This window comes from Dendropsophus ebraccatus, unplaced genomic scaffold (assembly GCF_027789765.1).
Source record: "Dendropsophus ebraccatus isolate aDenEbr1 unplaced genomic scaffold, aDenEbr1.pat pat_scaffold_658_ctg1, whole genome shotgun sequence".
In the NCBI taxonomy this organism is placed as follows: Eukaryota; Metazoa; Chordata; class Amphibia; order Anura; family Hylidae; genus Dendropsophus; species Dendropsophus ebraccatus.
Genome location: NW_027210257.1, coordinates 33822 through 47169, shown reverse-complemented (window position 1 = coordinate 47169; position 13348 = coordinate 33822). Strand labels below are relative to the sequence as shown.

At 51.2% G+C, this 13348-nt stretch overlaps 48 non-coding genes across 48 annotated transcripts; 24 read left to right on the top strand and 24 right to left on the bottom strand.

Annotated features, from left to right (window-relative positions):
• Positions 1-18: 18 nt before the first annotated feature.
• On the top strand, positions 19-91 carry TRNAA-AGC (transfer RNA alanine (anticodon AGC)). Its single transcript has one exon. It is a non-coding gene; the product is annotated as a tRNA-Ala (tRNA).
• An 82-nt stretch (positions 92-173) lies between these two features.
• Positions 174-260, top strand: TRNAY-GUA (transfer RNA tyrosine (anticodon GUA)). The gene is given in 2 exon segments: positions 174-210; positions 225-260. It is a non-coding gene; the product is annotated as a tRNA-Tyr (tRNA).
• Positions 261-505: 245 nt separating this feature from the next.
• On the bottom strand, positions 506-579 carry TRNAN-GUU (transfer RNA asparagine (anticodon GUU)). The gene has a single exon. It is a non-coding gene; the product is annotated as a tRNA-Asn (tRNA).
• A 191-nt stretch (positions 580-770) lies between these two features.
• Positions 771-842, top strand: TRNAM-CAU (transfer RNA methionine (anticodon CAU)). The gene has a single exon. It is a non-coding gene; the product is annotated as a tRNA-Met (tRNA).
• Positions 843-1187: 345 nt separating this feature from the next.
• On the bottom strand, positions 1188-1260 carry TRNAV-CAC (transfer RNA valine (anticodon CAC)). Its single transcript has one exon. It is a non-coding gene; the product is annotated as a tRNA-Val (tRNA).
• Positions 1261-1381: 121 nt separating this feature from the next.
• On the bottom strand, positions 1382-1454 carry TRNAV-AAC (transfer RNA valine (anticodon AAC)). The gene has a single exon. It is a non-coding gene; the product is annotated as a tRNA-Val (tRNA).
• A 241-nt stretch (positions 1455-1695) lies between these two features.
• Positions 1696-1768, top strand: TRNAA-AGC (transfer RNA alanine (anticodon AGC)). The gene has a single exon. It is a non-coding gene; the product is annotated as a tRNA-Ala (tRNA).
• Positions 1769-1850: 82 nt separating this feature from the next.
• Positions 1851-1937, top strand: TRNAY-GUA (transfer RNA tyrosine (anticodon GUA)). The gene is given in 2 exon segments: positions 1851-1887; positions 1902-1937. It is a non-coding gene; the product is annotated as a tRNA-Tyr (tRNA).
• A 245-nt stretch (positions 1938-2182) lies between these two features.
• TRNAN-GUU (transfer RNA asparagine (anticodon GUU)) lies at positions 2183-2256 on the bottom strand. The gene has a single exon. It is a non-coding gene; the product is annotated as a tRNA-Asn (tRNA).
• A 191-nt stretch (positions 2257-2447) lies between these two features.
• Positions 2448-2519, top strand: TRNAM-CAU (transfer RNA methionine (anticodon CAU)). Its single transcript has one exon. It is a non-coding gene; the product is annotated as a tRNA-Met (tRNA).
• Positions 2520-2864: 345 nt separating this feature from the next.
• On the bottom strand, positions 2865-2937 carry TRNAV-CAC (transfer RNA valine (anticodon CAC)). Its single transcript has one exon. It is a non-coding gene; the product is annotated as a tRNA-Val (tRNA).
• Positions 2938-3058: 121 nt separating this feature from the next.
• TRNAV-AAC (transfer RNA valine (anticodon AAC)) lies at positions 3059-3131 on the bottom strand. The gene has a single exon. It is a non-coding gene; the product is annotated as a tRNA-Val (tRNA).
• Positions 3132-3373: 242 nt separating this feature from the next.
• On the top strand, positions 3374-3446 carry TRNAA-AGC (transfer RNA alanine (anticodon AGC)). The gene has a single exon. It is a non-coding gene; the product is annotated as a tRNA-Ala (tRNA).
• An 82-nt stretch (positions 3447-3528) lies between these two features.
• On the top strand, positions 3529-3615 carry TRNAY-GUA (transfer RNA tyrosine (anticodon GUA)). Its single transcript is given in 2 exon segments — positions 3529-3565; positions 3580-3615. It is a non-coding gene; the product is annotated as a tRNA-Tyr (tRNA).
• Positions 3616-3860: 245 nt separating this feature from the next.
• Positions 3861-3934, bottom strand: TRNAN-GUU (transfer RNA asparagine (anticodon GUU)). The gene has a single exon. It is a non-coding gene; the product is annotated as a tRNA-Asn (tRNA).
• A 191-nt stretch (positions 3935-4125) lies between these two features.
• Positions 4126-4197, top strand: TRNAM-CAU (transfer RNA methionine (anticodon CAU)). The gene has a single exon. It is a non-coding gene; the product is annotated as a tRNA-Met (tRNA).
• A 345-nt stretch (positions 4198-4542) lies between these two features.
• On the bottom strand, positions 4543-4615 carry TRNAV-CAC (transfer RNA valine (anticodon CAC)). Its single transcript has one exon. It is a non-coding gene; the product is annotated as a tRNA-Val (tRNA).
• A 121-nt stretch (positions 4616-4736) lies between these two features.
• On the bottom strand, positions 4737-4809 carry TRNAV-AAC (transfer RNA valine (anticodon AAC)). The gene has a single exon. It is a non-coding gene; the product is annotated as a tRNA-Val (tRNA).
• Positions 4810-5050: 241 nt separating this feature from the next.
• On the top strand, positions 5051-5123 carry TRNAA-AGC (transfer RNA alanine (anticodon AGC)). Its single transcript has one exon. It is a non-coding gene; the product is annotated as a tRNA-Ala (tRNA).
• Positions 5124-5205: 82 nt separating this feature from the next.
• Positions 5206-5292, top strand: TRNAY-GUA (transfer RNA tyrosine (anticodon GUA)). Its single transcript is given in 2 exon segments — positions 5206-5242; positions 5257-5292. It is a non-coding gene; the product is annotated as a tRNA-Tyr (tRNA).
• A 245-nt stretch (positions 5293-5537) lies between these two features.
• On the bottom strand, positions 5538-5611 carry TRNAN-GUU (transfer RNA asparagine (anticodon GUU)). The gene has a single exon. It is a non-coding gene; the product is annotated as a tRNA-Asn (tRNA).
• A 191-nt stretch (positions 5612-5802) lies between these two features.
• Positions 5803-5874, top strand: TRNAM-CAU (transfer RNA methionine (anticodon CAU)). The gene has a single exon. It is a non-coding gene; the product is annotated as a tRNA-Met (tRNA).
• Positions 5875-6219: 345 nt separating this feature from the next.
• Positions 6220-6292, bottom strand: TRNAV-CAC (transfer RNA valine (anticodon CAC)). The gene has a single exon. It is a non-coding gene; the product is annotated as a tRNA-Val (tRNA).
• A 121-nt stretch (positions 6293-6413) lies between these two features.
• On the bottom strand, positions 6414-6486 carry TRNAV-AAC (transfer RNA valine (anticodon AAC)). Its single transcript has one exon. It is a non-coding gene; the product is annotated as a tRNA-Val (tRNA).
• A 240-nt stretch (positions 6487-6726) lies between these two features.
• Positions 6727-6799, top strand: TRNAA-AGC (transfer RNA alanine (anticodon AGC)). Its single transcript has one exon. It is a non-coding gene; the product is annotated as a tRNA-Ala (tRNA).
• An 82-nt stretch (positions 6800-6881) lies between these two features.
• TRNAY-GUA (transfer RNA tyrosine (anticodon GUA)) lies at positions 6882-6968 on the top strand. The gene is given in 2 exon segments: positions 6882-6918; positions 6933-6968. It is a non-coding gene; the product is annotated as a tRNA-Tyr (tRNA).
• Positions 6969-7213: 245 nt separating this feature from the next.
• Positions 7214-7287, bottom strand: TRNAN-GUU (transfer RNA asparagine (anticodon GUU)). Its single transcript has one exon. It is a non-coding gene; the product is annotated as a tRNA-Asn (tRNA).
• A 191-nt stretch (positions 7288-7478) lies between these two features.
• Positions 7479-7550, top strand: TRNAM-CAU (transfer RNA methionine (anticodon CAU)). Its single transcript has one exon. It is a non-coding gene; the product is annotated as a tRNA-Met (tRNA).
• Positions 7551-7895: 345 nt separating this feature from the next.
• Positions 7896-7968, bottom strand: TRNAV-CAC (transfer RNA valine (anticodon CAC)). Its single transcript has one exon. It is a non-coding gene; the product is annotated as a tRNA-Val (tRNA).
• Positions 7969-8089: 121 nt separating this feature from the next.
• On the bottom strand, positions 8090-8162 carry TRNAV-AAC (transfer RNA valine (anticodon AAC)). Its single transcript has one exon. It is a non-coding gene; the product is annotated as a tRNA-Val (tRNA).
• Positions 8163-8404: 242 nt separating this feature from the next.
• On the top strand, positions 8405-8477 carry TRNAA-AGC (transfer RNA alanine (anticodon AGC)). Its single transcript has one exon. It is a non-coding gene; the product is annotated as a tRNA-Ala (tRNA).
• Positions 8478-8559: 82 nt separating this feature from the next.
• On the top strand, positions 8560-8646 carry TRNAY-GUA (transfer RNA tyrosine (anticodon GUA)). The gene is given in 2 exon segments: positions 8560-8596; positions 8611-8646. It is a non-coding gene; the product is annotated as a tRNA-Tyr (tRNA).
• Positions 8647-8891: 245 nt separating this feature from the next.
• Positions 8892-8965, bottom strand: TRNAN-GUU (transfer RNA asparagine (anticodon GUU)). Its single transcript has one exon. It is a non-coding gene; the product is annotated as a tRNA-Asn (tRNA).
• Positions 8966-9156: 191 nt separating this feature from the next.
• Positions 9157-9228, top strand: TRNAM-CAU (transfer RNA methionine (anticodon CAU)). The gene has a single exon. It is a non-coding gene; the product is annotated as a tRNA-Met (tRNA).
• Positions 9229-9573: 345 nt separating this feature from the next.
• TRNAV-CAC (transfer RNA valine (anticodon CAC)) lies at positions 9574-9646 on the bottom strand. The gene has a single exon. It is a non-coding gene; the product is annotated as a tRNA-Val (tRNA).
• Positions 9647-9767: 121 nt separating this feature from the next.
• On the bottom strand, positions 9768-9840 carry TRNAV-AAC (transfer RNA valine (anticodon AAC)). The gene has a single exon. It is a non-coding gene; the product is annotated as a tRNA-Val (tRNA).
• Positions 9841-10081: 241 nt separating this feature from the next.
• On the top strand, positions 10082-10154 carry TRNAA-AGC (transfer RNA alanine (anticodon AGC)). The gene has a single exon. It is a non-coding gene; the product is annotated as a tRNA-Ala (tRNA).
• An 82-nt stretch (positions 10155-10236) lies between these two features.
• TRNAY-GUA (transfer RNA tyrosine (anticodon GUA)) lies at positions 10237-10323 on the top strand. Its single transcript is given in 2 exon segments — positions 10237-10273; positions 10288-10323. It is a non-coding gene; the product is annotated as a tRNA-Tyr (tRNA).
• A 245-nt stretch (positions 10324-10568) lies between these two features.
• Positions 10569-10642, bottom strand: TRNAN-GUU (transfer RNA asparagine (anticodon GUU)). Its single transcript has one exon. It is a non-coding gene; the product is annotated as a tRNA-Asn (tRNA).
• A 191-nt stretch (positions 10643-10833) lies between these two features.
• Positions 10834-10905, top strand: TRNAM-CAU (transfer RNA methionine (anticodon CAU)). Its single transcript has one exon. It is a non-coding gene; the product is annotated as a tRNA-Met (tRNA).
• A 345-nt stretch (positions 10906-11250) lies between these two features.
• TRNAV-CAC (transfer RNA valine (anticodon CAC)) lies at positions 11251-11323 on the bottom strand. The gene has a single exon. It is a non-coding gene; the product is annotated as a tRNA-Val (tRNA).
• A 121-nt stretch (positions 11324-11444) lies between these two features.
• Positions 11445-11517, bottom strand: TRNAV-AAC (transfer RNA valine (anticodon AAC)). The gene has a single exon. It is a non-coding gene; the product is annotated as a tRNA-Val (tRNA).
• A 241-nt stretch (positions 11518-11758) lies between these two features.
• Positions 11759-11831, top strand: TRNAA-AGC (transfer RNA alanine (anticodon AGC)). The gene has a single exon. It is a non-coding gene; the product is annotated as a tRNA-Ala (tRNA).
• An 82-nt stretch (positions 11832-11913) lies between these two features.
• Positions 11914-12000, top strand: TRNAY-GUA (transfer RNA tyrosine (anticodon GUA)). The gene is given in 2 exon segments: positions 11914-11950; positions 11965-12000. It is a non-coding gene; the product is annotated as a tRNA-Tyr (tRNA).
• A 245-nt stretch (positions 12001-12245) lies between these two features.
• TRNAN-GUU (transfer RNA asparagine (anticodon GUU)) lies at positions 12246-12319 on the bottom strand. The gene has a single exon. It is a non-coding gene; the product is annotated as a tRNA-Asn (tRNA).
• A 191-nt stretch (positions 12320-12510) lies between these two features.
• On the top strand, positions 12511-12582 carry TRNAM-CAU (transfer RNA methionine (anticodon CAU)). Its single transcript has one exon. It is a non-coding gene; the product is annotated as a tRNA-Met (tRNA).
• Positions 12583-12927: 345 nt separating this feature from the next.
• On the bottom strand, positions 12928-13000 carry TRNAV-CAC (transfer RNA valine (anticodon CAC)). Its single transcript has one exon. It is a non-coding gene; the product is annotated as a tRNA-Val (tRNA).
• Positions 13001-13121: 121 nt separating this feature from the next.
• Positions 13122-13194, bottom strand: TRNAV-AAC (transfer RNA valine (anticodon AAC)). The gene has a single exon. It is a non-coding gene; the product is annotated as a tRNA-Val (tRNA).
• Positions 13195-13348: the final 154 nt, after the last annotated feature.

Genomic DNA, 13348 nt, shown 5'->3' with positions numbered 1-13348 from the left:
AAGTGAACGGACGTGAGAGGGGGATTAGCTCAAATGGTAGAGCGCTCGCTTAGCATGCGAGAGGTAGCGGGATCGATGCCCGCATCCTCCATAACCTTTTGACTTTTTCAAATGCCTTTTCTCATGCCACTCTTTGACAAGCCTAGGAGGTAGGCGAGCAAAGGCCGGCCAAGCCTTCGATAGCTCAGCTGGTAGAGCGGAGGACTGTAGTAAAAACATTAGCAATCCTTAGGTCGCTGGTTCGATTCCGGCTCGAAGGACCTTTTTCTTTGGGGGGAGGGAGGCGGGTGCATCCTTTCGTGTTGGACCTTTCGAGCAGCTGAAACACACATTCTGGCTGCGCTCTTCCTCTACTACCTTAAAACACCCTTTTAAGAGAGCTGTGCTCCCAGTCTGAGGAATTTAAAACAGACACCACATCCAAGCTCTCAGTTGGGAGTGCAGCTCAGGCCTGCCAAAGGAGGGCCTTTCGCTGTGCCCTGAAAGCCAAAGAAAATTAGGCCATCGTCCCTGGGTGGACTCGAACCACCAACCTTTCGGTTAACAGCCGAACGCGCTAACCGATTGCGCCACAGAGACACCGTTGCTGCACGCAATTGCTCGAAGCCCCAGCCAGGTCACATGACCTTTGACTCAATAATATCGAAAAAGGAAAACAGCCTCAAGGGGGGGCCCTGGCCTTTAACAAATGGCTATACTTGCTGGCGCATGGTAGCCAGAGGCCACCTATTTCGGCTTCTCTTCCCCGCCTTCCTAACCTCCTGAGCAGCAGCAGAGTGGCGCAGCGGAAGCGTGCTGGGCCCATAACCCAGAGGTCGATGGATCGAAACCATCCTCTGCTAAGAGCTCACTTTTACAAACCCCGCAAGTACAATTCCCCAGAAGTTTCTGCTTAAAATCTAGGAGAGTGGGGGCCGATTCATCAGCCGCCTCTTGCTCGTTGCCAAACACCTGTCTTCAATATCTCCAACAAGACAAACTGGACAAGTATGTGGCTGTGTCTAAAAAGCCTTGTTGCAAGCAAATATCACCTGCTTGCGCAAAGAAGGTTTTGTGTTGCACTAGTGGGGTAGCCAAAAATTTCTTCCAGAAGCACCATGCTTCTGCCCGGTTTCGAAGCCGGAATATTTCACGTGTTGGTGCTTTTGGCTACGTAGTGGGGTAGCCAAAAGGCTGCAAAAGAACTGTGTTTCTGCCCGGTTTCGAACCGGGGACCTTTCGCGTGTGAGGCGAACGTGATAACCGCTACACTACAGAAACCTGCCTGTTGAGACAGGCACCGCTATGGCGAGCCAGCCGCCAGTATTCAAACCGAGCGGAGGAAAACTGGGGCTTCGAAGTAAAAAGGTTTGTCCCTGGATCAAAAGGGTACCCAAACCAATGTTTCTGCCCGGTTTCGAACCGGGGACCTTTCGCGTGTTAGGCGAACGTGATGACCACTACACTACAGAAACTCGGCGGAGGCCAACGCAGCTTTCCTCGCGAGCGAACAACACAAGTTTGAAAAAAGGAAGGAAAGTACTTTAAACTGGGGACCATCCCAGGCTGCCCCAAGTCCTGTCAGCTTCCCAATAGTTTCTTACTTGTGGCGATTGGGATGCACACTTAAAAAAACAAAACAAAAAAAAACAAAAAAAAACTGGTTATTTAAGTCACAGCGTGGTGGGATGATGGCCAAAGTGAACGGACGTGAGAGGGGGATTAGCTCAAATGGTAGAGCGCTCGCTTAGCATGCGAGAGGTAGCGGGATCGATGCCCGCATCCTCCATAACCTTTTGACTTTTTCAAATGCCTTTTCTCATGCCACTCTTTGACAAGCCTAGGAGGTAGGCGAGCAAAGGCCGGCCAAGCCTTCGATAGCTCAGCTGGTAGAGCGGAGGACTGTAGTAAAAACATTAGCAATCCTTAGGTCGCTGGTTCGATTCCGGCTCGAAGGACCTTTTTCTTTGGGGGGAGGGAGGCGGGTGCATCCTTTCGTGTTGGACCTTTCGAGCAGCTGAAACACACATTCTGGCTGCGCTCTTCCTCTACTACCTTAAAACACCCTTTTAAGAGAGCTGTGCTCCCAGTCTGAGGAATTTAAAACAGACACCACATCCAAGCTCTCAGTTGGGAGTGCAGCTCAGGCCTGCCAAAGGAGGGCCTTTCGCTGTGCCCTGAAAGCCAAAGAAAATTAGGCCATCGTCCCTGGGTGGACTCGAACCACCAACCTTTCGGTTAACAGCCGAACGCGCTAACCGATTGCGCCACAGAGACACCGTTGCTGCACGCAATTGCTCGAAGCCCCAGCCAGGTCACATGACCTTTGACTCAATAATATCGAAAAAGGAAAACAGCCTCAAGGGGGGGCCCTGGCCTTTAACAAATGGCTATACTTGCTGGCGCATGGTAGCCAGAGGCCACCTATTTCGGCTTCTCTTCCCCGCCTTCCTAACCTCCTGAGCAGCAGCAGAGTGGCGCAGCGGAAGCGTGCTGGGCCCATAACCCAGAGGTCGATGGATCGAAACCATCCTCTGCTAAGAGCTCACTTTTACAAACCCCGCAAGTACAATTCCCCAGAAGTTTCTGCTTAAAATCTAGGAGAGTGGGGGCCGATTCATCAGCCGCCTCTTGCTCGTTGCCAAACACCTGTCTTCAATATCTCCAACAAGACAAACTGGACAAGTATGTGGCTGTGTCTAAAAAGCCTTGTTGCAAGCAAATATCACCTGCTTGCGCAAAGAAGGTTTTGTGTTGCACTAGTGGGGTAGCCAAAAATTTCTTCCAGAAGCACCATGCTTCTGCCCGGTTTCGAAGCCGGAATATTTCACGTGTTGGTGCTTTTGGCTACGTAGTGGGGTAGCCAAAAGGCTGCAAAAGAACTGTGTTTCTGCCCGGTTTCGAACCGGGGACCTTTCGCGTGTGAGGCGAACGTGATAACCGCTACACTACAGAAACCTGCCTGTTGAGACAGGCACCGCTATGGCGAGCCAGCCGCCAGTATTCAAACCGAGCGGAGGAAAACTGGGGCTTCGAAGTAAAAAGGTTTGTCCCTGGATCAAAAGGGTACCCAAACCAATGTTTCTGCCCGGTTTCGAACCGGGGACCTTTCGCGTGTTAGGCGAACGTGATGACCACTACACTACAGAAACTCGGCGGAGGCCAACGCAGCTTTCCTCGCGAAGCGAACAACACAAGTTTGAAAAAAGGAAGGAAAGTACTTTAAACTGGGGACCATCCCAGGCTGCCCCAAGTCCTGTCAGCTTCCCAATAGTTTCTTACTTGTGGCGATTGGGATGCACACTTAAAAAAACAAAACAAAAAAAAACAAAAAAAAACTGGTTATTTAAGTCACAGCGTGGTGGGATGATGGCCAAAGTGAACGGACGTGAGAGGGGGATTAGCTCAAATGGTAGAGCGCTCGCTTAGCATGCGAGAGGTAGCGGGATCGATGCCCGCATCCTCCATAACCTTTTGACTTTTTCAAATGCCTTTTCTCATGCCACTCTTTGACAAGCCTAGGAGGTAGGCGAGCAAAGGCCGGCCAAGCCTTCGATAGCTCAGCTGGTAGAGCGGAGGACTGTAGTAAAAACATTAGCAATCCTTAGGTCGCTGGTTCGATTCCGGCTCGAAGGACCTTTTTCTTTGGGGGGAGGGAGGCGGGTGCATCCTTTCGTGTTGGACCTTTCGAGCAGCTGAAACACACATTCTGGCTGCGCTCTTCCTCTACTACCTTAAAACACCCTTTTAAGAGAGCTGTGCTCCCAGTCTGAGGAATTTAAAACAGACACCACATCCAAGCTCTCAGTTGGGAGTGCAGCTCAGGCCTGCCAAAGGAGGGCCTTTCGCTGTGCCCTGAAAGCCAAAGAAAATTAGGCCATCGTCCCTGGGTGGACTCGAACCACCAACCTTTCGGTTAACAGCCGAACGCGCTAACCGATTGCGCCACAGAGACACCGTTGCTGCACGCAATTGCTCGAAGCCCCAGCCAGGTCACATGACCTTTGACTCAATAATATCGAAAAAGGAAAACAGCCTCAAGGGGGGGCCCTGGCCTTTAACAAATGGCTATACTTGCTGGCGCATGGTAGCCAGAGGCCACCTATTTCGGCTTCTCTTCCCCGCCTTCCTAACCTCCTGAGCAGCAGCAGAGTGGCGCAGCGGAAGCGTGCTGGGCCCATAACCCAGAGGTCGATGGATCGAAACCATCCTCTGCTAAGAGCTCACTTTTACAAACCCCGCAAGTACAATTCCCCAGAAGTTTCTGCTTAAAATCTAGGAGAGTGGGGGCCGATTCATCAGCCGCCTCTTGCTCGTTGCCAAACACCTGTCTTCAATATCTCCAACAAGACAAACTGGACAAGTATGTGGCTGTGTCTAAAAAGCCTTGTTGCAAGCAAATATCACCTGCTTGCGCAAAGAAGGTTTTGTGTTGCACTAGTGGGGTAGCCAAAAATTTCTTCCAGAAGCACCATGCTTCTGCCCGGTTTCGAAGCCGGAATATTTCACGTGTTGGTGCTTTTGGCTACGTAGTGGGGTAGCCAAAAGGCTGCAAAAGAACTGTGTTTCTGCCCGGTTTCGAACCGGGGACCTTTCGCGTGTGAGGCGAACGTGATAACCGCTACACTACAGAAACCTGCCTGTTGAGACAGGCACCGCTATGGCGAGCCAGCCGCCAGTATTCAAACCGAGCGGAGGAAAACTGGGGCTTCGAAGTAAAAAGGTTTGTCCCTGGATCAAAAGGGTACCCAAACCAATGTTTCTGCCCGGTTTCGAACCGGGGACCTTTCGCGTGTTAGGCGAACGTGATGACCACTACACTACAGAAACTCGGCGGAGGCCAACGCAGCTTTCCTCGCGAGCGAACAACACAAGTTTGAAAAAAGGAAGGAAAGTACTTTAAACTGGGGACCATCCCAGGCTGCCCCAAGTCCTGTCAGCTTCCCAATAGTTTCTTACTTGTGGCGATTGGGATGCACACTTAAAAAAACAAAACAAAAAAAAACAAAAAAAAACTGGTTATTTAAGTCACAGCGTGGTGGGATGATGGCCAAAGTGAACGGACGTGAGAGGGGGATTAGCTCAAATGGTAGAGCGCTCGCTTAGCATGCGAGAGGTAGCGGGATCGATGCCCGCATCCTCCATAACCTTTTGACTTTTTCAAATGCCTTTTCTCATGCCACTCTTTGACAAGCCTAGGAGGTAGGCGAGCAAAGGCCGGCCAAGCCTTCGATAGCTCAGCTGGTAGAGCGGAGGACTGTAGTAAAAACATTAGCAATCCTTAGGTCGCTGGTTCGATTCCGGCTCGAAGGACCTTTTTCTTTGGGGGGAGGGAGGCGGGTGCATCCTTTCGTGTTGGACCTTTCGAGCAGCTGAAACACACATTCTGGCTGCGCTCTTCCTCTACTACCTTAAAACACCCTTTTAAGAGAGCTGTGCTCCCAGTCTGAGGAATTTAAAACAGACACCACATCCAAGCTCTCAGTTGGGAGTGCAGCTCAGGCCTGCCAAAGGAGGGCCTTTCGCTGTGCCCTGAAAGCCAAAGAAAATTAGGCCATCGTCCCTGGGTGGACTCGAACCACCAACCTTTCGGTTAACAGCCGAACGCGCTAACCGATTGCGCCACAGAGACACCGTTGCTGCACGCAATTGCTCGAAGCCCCAGCCAGGTCACATGACCTTTGACTCAATAATATCGAAAAAGGAAAACAGCCTCAAGGGGGGGCCCTGGCCTTTAACAAATGGCTATACTTGCTGGCGCATGGTAGCCAGAGGCCACCTATTTCGGCTTCTCTTCCCCGCCTTCCTAACCTCCTGAGCAGCAGCAGAGTGGCGCAGCGGAAGCGTGCTGGGCCCATAACCCAGAGGTCGATGGATCGAAACCATCCTCTGCTAAGAGCTCACTTTTACAAACCCCGCAAGTACAATTCCCCAGAAGTTTCTGCTTAAAATCTAGGAGAGTGGGGGCCGATTCATCAGCCGCCTCTTGCTCGTTGCCAAACACCTGTCTTCAATATCTCCAACAAGACAAACTGGACAAGTATGTGGCTGTGTCTAAAAAGCCTTGTTGCAAGCAAATATCACCTGCTTGCGCAAAGAAGGTTTTGTGTTGCACTAGTGGGGTAGCCAAAAATTTCTTCCAGAAGCACCATGCTTCTGCCCGGTTTCGAAGCCGGAATATTTCACGTGTTGGTGCTTTTGGCTACGTAGTGGGGTAGCCAAAAGGCTGCAAAAGAACTGTGTTTCTGCCCGGTTTCGAACCGGGGACCTTTCGCGTGTGAGGCGAACGTGATAACCGCTACACTACAGAAACCTGCCTGTTGAGACAGGCACCGCTATGGCGAGCCAGCCGCCAGTATTCAAACCGAGCGGAGGAAAACTGGGGCTTCGAAGTAAAAAGGTTTGTCCCTGGATCAAAAGGGTACCCAAACCAATGTTTCTGCCCGGTTTCGAACCGGGGACCTTTCGCGTGTTAGGCGAACGTGATGACCACTACACTACAGAAACTCGGCGGAGGCCAACGCAGCTTTCCTCGCGAGCGAACAACACAAGTTTGAAAAAAGGAAGGAAAGTACTTTAAACTGGGGACCATCCCAGGCTGCCCCAAGTCCTGTCAGCTTCCCAATAGTTTCTTACTTGTGGCGATTGGGATGCACACTTAAAAAAACAAAACAAAAAAAAACAAAAAAAACTGGTTATTTAAGTCACAGCGTGGTGGGATGATGGCCAAAGTGAACGGACGTGAGAGGGGGATTAGCTCAAATGGTAGAGCGCTCGCTTAGCATGCGAGAGGTAGCGGGATCGATGCCCGCATCCTCCATAACCTTTTGACTTTTTCAAATGCCTTTTCTCATGCCACTCTTTGACAAGCCTAGGAGGTAGGCGAGCAAAGGCCGGCCAAGCCTTCGATAGCTCAGCTGGTAGAGCGGAGGACTGTAGTAAAAACATTAGCAATCCTTAGGTCGCTGGTTCGATTCCGGCTCGAAGGACCTTTTTCTTTGGGGGGAGGGAGGCGGGTGCATCCTTTCGTGTTGGACCTTTCGAGCAGCTGAAACACACATTCTGGCTGCGCTCTTCCTCTACTACCTTAAAACACCCTTTTAAGAGAGCTGTGCTCCCAGTCTGAGGAATTTAAAACAGACACCACATCCAAGCTCTCAGTTGGGAGTGCAGCTCAGGCCTGCCAAAGGAGGGCCTTTCGCTGTGCCCTGAAAGCCAAAGAAAATTAGGCCATCGTCCCTGGGTGGACTCGAACCACCAACCTTTCGGTTAACAGCCGAACGCGCTAACCGATTGCGCCACAGAGACACCGTTGCTGCACGCAATTGCTCGAAGCCCCAGCCAGGTCACATGACCTTTGACTCAATAATATCGAAAAAGGAAAACAGCCTCAAGGGGGGGCCCTGGCCTTTAACAAATGGCTATACTTGCTGGCGCATGGTAGCCAGAGGCCACCTATTTCGGCTTCTCTTCCCCGCCTTCCTAACCTCCTGAGCAGCAGCAGAGTGGCGCAGCGGAAGCGTGCTGGGCCCATAACCCAGAGGTCGATGGATCGAAACCATCCTCTGCTAAGAGCTCACTTTTACAAACCCCGCAAGTACAATTCCCCAGAAGTTTCTGCTTAAAATCTAGGAGAGTGGGGGCCGATTCATCAGCCGCCTCTTGCTCGTTGCCAAACACCTGTCTTCAATATCTCCAACAAGACAAACTGGACAAGTATGTGGCTGTGTCTAAAAAGCCTTGTTGCAAGCAAATATCACCTGCTTGCGCAAAGAAGGTTTTGTGTTGCACTAGTGGGGTAGCCAAAAATTTCTTCCAGAAGCACCATGCTTCTGCCCGGTTTCGAAGCCGGAATATTTCACGTGTTGGTGCTTTTGGCTACGTAGTGGGGTAGCCAAAAGGCTGCAAAAGAACTGTGTTTCTGCCCGGTTTCGAACCGGGGACCTTTCGCGTGTGAGGCGAACGTGATAACCGCTACACTACAGAAACCTGCCTGTTGAGACAGGCACCGCTATGGCGAGCCAGCCGCCAGTATTCAAACCGAGCGGAGGAAAACTGGGGCTTCGAAGTAAAAAGGTTTGTCCCTGGATCAAAAGGGTACCCAAACCAATGTTTCTGCCCGGTTTCGAACCGGGGACCTTTCGCGTGTTAGGCGAACGTGATGACCACTACACTACAGAAACTCGGCGGAGGCCAACGCAGCTTTCCTCGCGAGCGAACAACACAAGTTTGAAAAAAAGGAAGGAAAGTACTTTAAACTGGGGACCATCCCAGGCTGCCCCAAGTCCTGTCAGCTTCCCAATAGTTTCTTACTTGTGGCGATTGGGATGCACACTTAAAAAAACAAAACAAAAAAAAACAAAAAAAAACTGGTTATTTAAGTCACAGCGTGGTGGGATGATGGCCAAAGTGAACGGACGTGAGAGGGGGATTAGCTCAAATGGTAGAGCGCTCGCTTAGCATGCGAGAGGTAGCGGGATCGATGCCCGCATCCTCCATAACCTTTTGACTTTTTCAAATGCCTTTTCTCATGCCACTCTTTGACAAGCCTAGGAGGTAGGCGAGCAAAGGCCGGCCAAGCCTTCGATAGCTCAGCTGGTAGAGCGGAGGACTGTAGTAAAAACATTAGCAATCCTTAGGTCGCTGGTTCGATTCCGGCTCGAAGGACCTTTTTCTTTGGGGGGAGGGAGGCGGGTGCATCCTTTCGTGTTGGACCTTTCGAGCAGCTGAAACACACATTCTGGCTGCGCTCTTCCTCTACTACCTTAAAACACCCTTTTAAGAGAGCTGTGCTCCCAGTCTGAGGAATTTAAAACAGACACCACATCCAAGCTCTCAGTTGGGAGTGCAGCTCAGGCCTGCCAAAGGAGGGCCTTTCGCTGTGCCCTGAAAGCCAAAGAAAATTAGGCCATCGTCCCTGGGTGGACTCGAACCACCAACCTTTCGGTTAACAGCCGAACGCGCTAACCGATTGCGCCACAGAGACACCGTTGCTGCACGCAATTGCTCGAAGCCCCAGCCAGGTCACATGACCTTTGACTCAATAATATCGAAAAAGGAAAACAGCCTCAAGGGGGGGCCCTGGCCTTTAACAAATGGCTATACTTGCTGGCGCATGGTAGCCAGAGGCCACCTATTTCGGCTTCTCTTCCCCGCCTTCCTAACCTCCTGAGCAGCAGCAGAGTGGCGCAGCGGAAGCGTGCTGGGCCCATAACCCAGAGGTCGATGGATCGAAACCATCCTCTGCTAAGAGCTCACTTTTACAAACCCCGCAAGTACAATTCCCCAGAAGTTTCTGCTTAAAATCTAGGAGAGTGGGGGCCGATTCATCAGCCGCCTCTTGCTCGTTGCCAAACACCTGTCTTCAATATCTCCAACAAGACAAACTGGACAAGTATGTGGCTGTGTCTAAAAAGCCTTGTTGCAAGCAAATATCACCTGCTTGCGCAAAGAAGGTTTTGTGTTGCACTAGTGGGGTAGCCAAAAATTTCTTCCAGAAGCACCATGCTTCTGCCCGGTTTCGAAGCCGGAATATTTCACGTGTTGGTGCTTTTGGCTACGTAGTGGGGTAGCCAAAAGGCTGCAAAAGAACTGTGTTTCTGCCCGGTTTCGAACCGGGGACCTTTCGCGTGTGAGGCGAACGTGATAACCGCTACACTACAGAAACCTGCCTGTTGAGACAGGCACCGCTATGGCGAGCCAGCCGCCAGTATTCAAACCGAGCGGAGGAAAACTGGGGCTTCGAAGTAAAAAGGTTTGTCCCTGGATCAAAAGGGTACCCAAACCAATGTTTCTGCCCGGTTTCGAACCGGGGACCTTTCGCGTGTTAGGCGAACGTGATGACCACTACACTACAGAAACTCGGCGGAGGCCAACGCAGCTTTCCTCGCGAGCGAACAACACAAGTTTGAAAAAAGGAAGGAAAGTACTTTAAACTGGGGACCATCCCAGGCTGCCCCAAGTCCTGTCAGCTTCCCAATAGTTTCTTACTTGTGGCGATTGGGATGCACACTTAAAAAAACAAAACAAAAAAAAACAAAAAAAAACTGGTTATTTAAGTCACAGCGTGGTGGGATGATGGCCAAAGTGAACGGACGTGAGAGGGGGATTAGCTCAAATGGTAGAGCGCTCGCTTAGCATGCGAGAGGTAGCGGGATCGATGCCCGCATCCTCCATAACCTTTTGACTTTTTCAAATGCCTTTTCTCATGCCACTCTTTGACAAGCCTAGGAGGTAGGCGAGCAAAGGCCGGCCAAGCCTTCGATAGCTCAGCTGGTAGAGCGGAGGACTGTAGTAAAAACATTAGCAATCCTTAGGTCGCTGGTTCGATTCCGGCTCGAAGGACCTTTTTCTTTGGGGGGAGGGAGGCGGGTGCATCCTTTCGTGTTGGACCTTTCGAGCAGCTGAAACACACATTCTGGCTGCGCTCTTCCTCTACTACCTTAAAACACCCTTTTAAGAGAGCTGTGCTCCCAGTCTGAGGAATTTAAAACAGACACCACATCCAAGCTCTCAGTTGGGAGTGCAGCTCAGGCCTGCCAAAGGAGGGCCTTTCGCTGTGCCCTGAAAGCCAAAGAAAATTAGGCCATCGTCCCTGGGTGGACTCGAACCACCAACCTTTCGGTTAACAGCCGAACGCGCTAACCGATTGCGCCACAGAGACACCGTTGCTGCACGCAATTGCTCGAAGCCCCAGCCAGGTCACATGACCTTTGACTCAATAATATCGAAAAAGGAAAACAGCCTCAAGGGGGGGCCCTGGCCTTTAACAAATGGCTATACTTGCTGGCGCATGGTAGCCAGAGGCCACCTATTTCGGCTTCTCTTCCCCGCCTTCCTAACCTCCTGAGCAGCAGCAGAGTGGCGCAGCGGAAGCGTGCTGGGCCCATAACCCAGAGGTCGATGGATCGAAACCATCCTCTGCTAAGAGCTCACTTTTACAAACCCCGCAAGTACAATTCCCCAGAAGTTTCTGCTTAAAATCTAGGAGAGTGGGGGCCGATTCATCAGCCGCCTCTTGCTCGTTGCCAAACACCTGTCTTCAATATCTCCAACAAGACAAACTGGACAAGTATGTGGCTGTGTCTAAAAAGCCTTGTTGCAAGCAAATATCACCTGCTTGCGCAAAGAAGGTTTTGTGTTGCACTAGTGGGGTAGCCAAAAATTTCTTCCAGAAGCACCATGCTTCTGCCCGGTTTCGAAGCCGGAATATTTCACGTGTTGGTGCTTTTGGCTACGTAGTGGGGTAGCCAAAAGGCTGCAAAAGAACTGTGTTTCTGCCCGGTTTCGAACCGGGGACCTTTCGCGTGTGAGGCGAACGTGATAACCGCTACACTACAGAAACCTGCCTGTTGAGACAGGCACCGCTATGGCGAGCCAGCCGCCAGTATTCAAACCGAGCGGAGGAAAACTGGGGCTTCGAAGTAAAAAGGTTTGTCCCTGGATCAAAAGGGTACCCAAACCAATGTTTCTGCCCGGTTTCGAACCGGGGACCTTTCGCGTGTTAGGCGAACGTGATGACCACTACACTACAGAAACTCGGCGGAGGCCAACGCAGCTTTCCTCGCGAGCGAACAACACAAGTTTGAAAAAAGGAAGGAAAGTACTTTAAACTGGGGACCATCCCAGGCTGCCCCAAGTCCTGTCAGCTTCCCAATAGTTTCTTACTTGTGGCGATTGGGATGCACACTTAAAAAAACAAAACAAAAAAAAACAAAAAAAAACTGGTTATTTAAGTCACAGCGTGGTGGGATGATGGCCAAAGTGAACGGACGTGAGAGGGGGATTAGCTCAAATGGTAGAGCGCTCGCTTAGCATGCGAGAGGTAGCGGGATCGATGCCCGCATCCTCCATAACCTTTTGACTTTTTCAAATGCCTTTTCTCATGCCACTCTTTGACAAGCCTAGGAGGTAGGCGAGCAAAGGCCGGCCAAGCCTTCGATAGCTCAGCTGGTAGAGCGGAGGACTGTAGTAAAAACATTAGCAATCCTTAGGTCGCTGGTTCGATTCCGGCTCGAAGGACCTTTTTCTTTGGGGGGAGGGAGGCGGGTGCATCCTTTCGTGTTGGACCTTTCGAGCAGCTGAAACACACATTCTGGCTGCGCTCTTCCTCTACTACCTTAAAACACCCTTTTAAGAGAGCTGTGCTCCCAGTCTGAGGAATTTAAAACAGACACCACATCCAAGCTCTCAGTTGGGAGTGCAGCTCAGGCCTGCCAAAGGAGGGCCTTTCGCTGTGCCCTGAAAGCCAAAGAAAATTAGGCCATCGTCCCTGGGTGGACTCGAACCACCAACCTTTCGGTTAACAGCCGAACGCGCTAACCGATTGCGCCACAGAGACACCGTTGCTGCACGCAATTGCTCGAAGCCCCAGCCAGGTCACATGACCTTTGACTCAATAATATCGAAAAAGGAAAACAGCCTCAAGGGGGGGCCCTGGCCTTTAACAAATGGCTATACTTGCTGGCGCATGGTAGCCAGAGGCCACCTATTTCGGCTTCTCTTCCCCGCCTTCCTAACCTCCTGAGCAGCAGCAGAGTGGCGCAGCGGAAGCGTGCTGGGCCCATAACCCAGAGGTCGATGGATCGAAACCATCCTCTGCTAAGAGCTCACTTTTACAAACCCCGCAAGTACAATTCCCCAGAAGTTTCTGCTTAAAATCTAGGAGAGTGGGGGCCGATTCATCAGCCGCCTCTTGCTCGTTGCCAAACACCTGTCTTCAATATCTCCAACAAGACAAACTGGACAAGTATGTGGCTGTGTCTAAAAAGCCTTGTTGCAAGCAAATATCACCTGCTTGCGCAAAGAAGGTTTTGTGTTGCACTAGTGGGGTAGCCAAAAATTTCTTCCAGAAGCACCATGCTTCTGCCCGGTTTCGAAGCCGGAATATTTCACGTGTTGGTGCTTTTGGCTACGTAGTGGGGTAGCCAAAAGGCTGCAAAAGAACTGTGTTTCTGCCCGGTTTCGAACCGGGGACCTTTCGCGTGTGAGGCGAACGTGATAACCGCTACACTACAGAAACCTGCCTGTTGAGACAGGCACCGCTATGGCGAGCCAGCCGCCAGTATTCAAACCGAGCGGAGGAAAACTGGGGCTTCGAAGTAAAAAGGTTTGTCCCTGGATCAAAAGGGTACCCAAACCAATGTTTCTGCCCGGTTTCGAACCGGGGACCTTTCGCGTGTTAGGCGAACGTGATGACCACTACACTACAGAAACTCGGCGGAGGCCAACGCAGCTTTCCTCGCGAGCGAACAACACAAGTTTGAAAAAAGGAAGGAAAGTACTTTAAACTGGGGACCATCCCAGGCTGCCCCAAGTCCTGTCAGCTTCCCAATAGTTTCTTACTTGTGGCGATTGGGATGCACACTTA